We start from the raw sequence: 6,171 nt of genomic DNA on the forward strand, positions 1-6,171 counted from the left end.
TGAGGCAGAAGGGGTCTTGCCACAGGAGGGAAATGACATGATGGGTGAGCAGGAGAAAGAGAACTTCTGCAGCAGCATTTTGAGAGGATGGAAGAGGGATGGTGGATGGGGAGCAAGAGGAGGAGAAGGTAGGAGCAAAGGTGAAATGGTGCAGAAGCCTGGCCAGTCTCAGCTATGCGGAGGGGGAGACAGTATGGGTAGCTTGGCTGGGCCTCTCCAGGCAAGAGGGTCCTGAGGGGGCAGGCCCTGGTCTGGCTGATCGGACTATTCCCGAGGGGCTGGAGCGATTCCCAGCCCTGGCTGCGCTGCTGGCTCAGCCCAGCAGACACAGTCAGCTTCCAACAGGGCTGGTGAGTGCGGCCTGGAGGCAGGGCTTGGGGGAGTGGGTCTGTGGGGAGCCTGGGGGGATGGTGCTGGGCTGTGAAGGGGTGGGGAGGATCTGTGTGTGTTGGGGCACTAGGAACTGAGGGTTCTGCTGGGGGTGCTGGGCAGTTGTGGTGGGGCTGTGAGCAGGGGGTGTTGTGCAAGGTGCTGTGCATTTGTGGGTGGGTCTGGGGCAGCACCGGGCATAGTGGATCCGGGGGATGTTGGGCAGGGGGGCTGTGTGGTGTGGCATAGGCCCACCCCCGAGGGGAAGGGACATGCTGGCAGCACAGCGCCAGCCACTGTGCAACTAGCAACTGCCAGTTTGTAAATAGTGCCCTTGCCCTGGGCAGAGCAGGGCCGCCCCTGCCATGCCCCATTGCCTCTGGCTGGCCCCTCGCTCCAGGGACTGACCTCCTCGCGCCATGCTCCATTGCCTCCATGGGGACCCACAAATATTTTTGGGGCTGGCCCCACAAAAGGATAATCTGGCCCTGATGAGCACGTGAGGGTGGAGCGGTTGAGTTGCAGCATGTCGATAGTAGCGGAGGCTGGGAAGCAGAGAGGGTCACCCAGTGACAAAGAATAGTGAGAAAAGAGAAGGAGACTGAGGCAAGAGCTTGGCAGAGAGAAGAGCAGGTGCTGGTGGAGAGGGAGAGAGGAGAAACTGGGAAGCACAGAAGAGCTGAGGATGAAGGAATGACCAACAGTAGCAAAAGGCGCAGATCGAGCAAGGACCATGACAGAGAAAGGCCTTCAGATTTGGCCAAGAGATGCTCATTGGACTCTTGGGAGCTGTTTGAGTGAGCAGAAAGGGCTGAGCCAGAGAAGATGTCGAAGCAGAGGGTGTGAGCTGCATGGGGAGGGAATTGGGTAAAAGGAGAGGGAGGCAATGGGCCAGTCCTTGGACAGGGGAAAGGGTCAAGTGAGGGTTTTATGAGGGAACCAGTGGCTGTTGTAAGGGGAATGGGAAGGTTTGGTACTAGGCACATCATAGAGAGGGAGAGGGAGGGCACGAGAGAAGAAGCTAGTGAAGACAATGAGAGGGGGATAGGGACATGGGACAGGAGGAGGAGTCAGAAGAAGAGGGACATCTCCAGGTTAAAAATGAGCATGGTGGAGTGGAAGGAAACTGAGGAAAGTTCAGGGGGAATGTAGAGAGGAGAAGGAAATCTCACCAGAGCCCCTCCACGTTCTCCTTGGGGATGTTGGTGAGACCATGGGGAGAGAGGGCATGGTGCAAAGGATGTGAAGAAAGAATCACAAACTGAACTAGAGCCTCCTGGATTTAAAAGGGAGGGAGCTGCTGGCAGGGGGCTGTCTGTGACCAGGCCAGGACCAGGGAACTCCATCCCTGCTCCCTTGGCACAAAATAACCCAGATCTGTTGACCTTCAGGGCATTCTCCAAAGCCCCCTCACTTTCCCTGGGCATCTGGGGAAGGAGGGGAAGCTGAGGGCAGGGGTATGTGTGTGCTGTGCAGCATCTATCCTGTCTCTGGTTTGGTCTGGGCCCTCAGGAAGGGGCTGTCCTCTTTTCTTGAAAGCTAGCTGAACACAAAGACAGACGTGATCACATTTTGAACACCTGCAGTCTGCCATGAGCAGCGACTGGTGCGTGGAGCTGGGAAAAGCATCGCCACTTTCTGTCTTCAATCTGACAACTGGAGATTTCTCCTTTTCTAGAAATCTTATGGCACACACATAAGGAAATAAGAGAGAAGAAGTGAGACTGGGTGGAAACAGATGGGCCAGCAACCTGGGAGAGGATGTTGTCCAGTATAAGCATTGATGAGCTAGACACGAGGGAGCCAAATGTGAAAGAAGAGCCCAGGGATCACAGCCACAGAGAGAGAAGTGATGATTGGAGTGAACTTAGAAGGGCAAACAGGGGCAGGCTGGGCAGGGAGGGGCTCGAAGAAACAGGAACTTGGGAGCTTGAGACCTTCAGTCGGGGGGGAGCGGAGGTGCAGAGGCTGAGTGAGATGGGGAGTGTGGGGAAGAAAGGGCAGGGAACAGAAAACATGGAAAAGACGAGTGGAGTAGAGGGGTTGCTGGGAGACAGCGGGGGATGTGTGTAATCATGCAGTAGGAATAACCTTTCTAATGGGCAGGGGGGGAGCTCAGACAAGCCCAGAGCAGGGAGGGGGCATGTGGGTATGTGTGTGGGGTGAGTGTCTTCAGAAGACAAAAGCTGAGGGTGGATGAAGATCTGCAAGGCCAAGAGGATGCATCAGCAAGTGGATGCTGAGGTGGGGCATGGAGAGCAGGTGGCAGGATTCATGGTGCAGGATGGGAAGCCAGGACAGGAAAGTGATGCAAGGTGGAGGGGATGGAGGGTGATGGTGAAACGCCTCCCTCTCCCTTTCAGCAGCTGGGAGTAGGGAGAGACAGAGGAGTGACTTTGGGTCAGACAAAGCCACTGAGAGCCACAAATCCTCCATGGCATGATGCCTTAACGCAGCATTGGACTGCCTCTTTCAGGCTGTCATAGATGTCCAAGGTGACGTGATGGCACCACATGACCATCCCAGGGCTAGGCTAGCAAGTCACATTGTCACGAGTCTTGGCCTGCCTGCGCCTCTATTCGATGGCAGCATGGCCCTCTCCAGCCCGTCAAGTCAGGGCCTCACGAGGCTGGGCATTGGGGGGCCCGTCATCCAGAAGGGCAGGCTGAGGCATGGGGGCATGTGGCTGTGGGCACAAACCCTGCTTCCCTAAGAGGAGACTTGGGCCTGAGTGCTCGCATATTCCTCTCCAGTCAGTGATCCTGAGGCCCACTAGCCCATGCGGTGGGGAAGGTCTTGCCTAGGCCAGCCTGAGTTTTCTCTCTCTCTCTCTCTCTCTCTCTCTCTCTCTCAAAAACCTATCTTTACATTTCCTGCAGTCTGCCACAGGCGCTAGATGCAAATCAAGCTTTGGTGAATTTGCACAATCAAGGAATTCAGGCAGCGATTCCTAGATGAGGAAGGAAAAGCGAAGGGAAGTGAACGCTGTCTGCACTGCGCATGGCTCTACATTTCTCCCCTGCTAAAAAGGCTTTTATGTGCCTGAAGATGGACTCTGGAGGCTCCCAGCTATGAAAATGTTGGCCGATCTTTCCTTGCTTTTTAAGAGCAGGGGTTCCAATGCAGCCTTTTGGGGCCTGATTCCCAATTAGTCCCACCATTCAGATTCCCACTGCAATTTATTCTCTACTTCCAAGCTCCAGAAGAGGCCATGAGAAGCAGAACACAATTTAGAGCAGCCATGAGGTTGCTCTAATTGACAGCAAGGGCCAGATAGGGCCCTGAAGAGCCAGAGAATACAGAGACTGCAGAGGTAGTTTAAAGCCACCTTCACTTGCCTAACTTCAGCTTCTGCCCCAATCACAGAAACAGAGGAACTGAGAATCAGACCCTAGGAATCTGCAGGAGCCTTGTAGTCCACAGCAGTTTTGAGGGGATGTAACAACTGCTTCAGCCTGGACAACGACCTGGGAAACATTCAGCTCCAGTATAAGCTAGTGCAGCTCTACTGGAGACACATCACGTGCTCACCTACAGCTGGGCTCACTGTGGCCGAGGAGCGCAAAGTGCCTTGGAAGCTGCTTTTTGCAACAGCACCAAAACGAATGGTGGGAAATTGTATCATCCCCGTTTTAGCTGCTCAGCACCAGGAAAGGCTGAAAGAAGTGGCTTTGATCAGAAAACCCAGCCAGTGTCTTTCGGCTAAAGTACCAGCTCTTCTGAAAAGTTACCTCCCGAAATCATTCCACGGCTTCCTAGTGCTCGAGCTAACCTGAGCGCAGGAGAGACAGGCATGAGAATGTGACACCGACAGAGCCCGGTCGGCGGTGGGCGGGATCCAATCTGGGGCCTCTGGAGCTTCGTGCATGAGCCAAAAGCCATATAGTCTCTCTAAATGGTCTTGGTGCCACTAGATGGGACAGAACACCACACCCAGGAGGTGTATGGGTTACGGTAAGGAACCAGGACAAAAAGGCACCAGGCAAGCAGCCAGTGAGTCTTCGTGTGCCTGCTAAACCTTGCTCATCTCGTTACCAGATCGGTTACTAAGCTCCAATCAGCGACACTTGTGCAAAGGCACAGAAGGCCATAGGGCTGCTGCGTAAGTGGCAGGGAGAGCCTAAGTGAGCCTGCTGGCCCTTGAGCGCTGGCCATGAGGCATAAGGAGGAAAAGGCCCAGCTTGATTCTCAGAGCCCAGGCTCAGTTTACAGGCCCGGGACCTGGGAAACAAACCCATGTTTTTAATTGTTAACTGAGCACATGTAATAGAGAGTCCCCGAGATGGCAAACCCGGACCCTTACAAGGGTATTTTCACAGGTGCCTTTCAGGCTGGGAATGCCCTGCCACCTGGAAAGGGACAAATCCGACTCCAGGGGAGACCTATTGTTTTTGGAGTCAAAAGTGAAAGTTAACAAGTGACCTGTGAATTCTTAAACATCAGGTAGCTTCTCGGTTTTCAAATACACTTTGTCAACAGGGCTTAACTAGCTGCCTATAAACACTCCTGGTCATAATGCAGATCTGTGGGGAGAGGTGGTGAGTGGGAGGCCGCTGAAGCAGAAAGGGTGCCTGCAAGTTAGTGGTGAAAGTGAACTAAATACAAGTGAGGCAGTCCCCTTCCCTGCTGTGTATTGAACCTGGGGAATCATGTTCTCAGCAGATGTGCATTTCCTGCATCTTCTCTGCATGGTCACATGCAAAGCCAAGTAAAACGGAGCCCTTTGACGAGGGGCAGTGACTTCGATTTGAGCTGCAGGAGGAAGTTGGAAAGTCGTTCTGCAGTTTTACATCAGTGGAGGGAAGTGGACGCACGAGGGAGGCAGAGGGTCACAGATGTGAAGGGGGCTGGTGGCGGCATGCGGGGGCCCAAGGAATGAGAATGGGCTGCTCTACCTTAGAAGGGCCTGATGTGGGCGGCAGAGGCTCAGGAATGGCAGACTGATTGCTACAGGCCAAAATTAGTGGAAGCAAAATGGGAGTGACATGCAAACACAGCCCTGCCCACTGTGACTTACAGAAGGTCTCCCCTGCAACACCCCTGAATGCTTCTGCCATGCAACACCCGCCCTGGGGCCTAGTTTGGATGGAGTGAGGTACTTCAAGCACAGCTCAGTTCCTGAGAGCGGAATACAGCCCATGGTCTTCAAATGGCTCAATAAACAACTCAGAGCGCTTAGGGCCTGAGAATAAAGCTCCGACCCCTAGACCGATGCTGAGATTTTAATACGTAGAATATTAGAGTTGGAAGGGACCTCAAGAGGTCACCTAGTCCAACCCCCTGCTCAAAGCAGGACCAACTCCAACTAAATCATCCCAGCCAGGGTTTTGTCCAGCTAGGCCTTAAAAACCTCTAAGGAAGGAGATTACACCACATCCCTAGGTAACCTATTCCAGTGCTTCCCCACCCTCCTAGTGAAATAGTGTTTCCTAATATCCAACCGAGACCTCCCCCACCGCAGCTTGAGACCATTGCTCCTTGTTCTGTTATCTGCCACCACTGAGACCAGCCGAGCTCCATCCTCTTTGGAACCGCCTTCAGGTAGTTGAAGGCTGCTATCAAATCCCCCTTCACTCTTCTCTTCATGTATCTCTGTTTGCTGGACTGTAGCGCTCCTGGCATGTGTGGGCTGCTTTCCCCTCCATTATCAATTCAGCTCCCTTGTGCAGGTTGCCTGCCTCCCCACAGAGAGGCCATCAGGGGCCGCTCCCTCTATGCTACACACCCCAGCGGGCTTGCTGTGCTTATGGGGCTTGGGGAATCTCTTTTTCCATATGCATTTTGTCACTCCAAATCCTTTCT

This window comes from Gopherus evgoodei, chromosome 12 (genome assembly GCF_007399415.2).
Source record: "Gopherus evgoodei ecotype Sinaloan lineage chromosome 12, rGopEvg1_v1.p, whole genome shotgun sequence".
In the NCBI taxonomy this organism is placed as follows: Eukaryota; Metazoa; Chordata; order Testudines; family Testudinidae; genus Gopherus; species Gopherus evgoodei.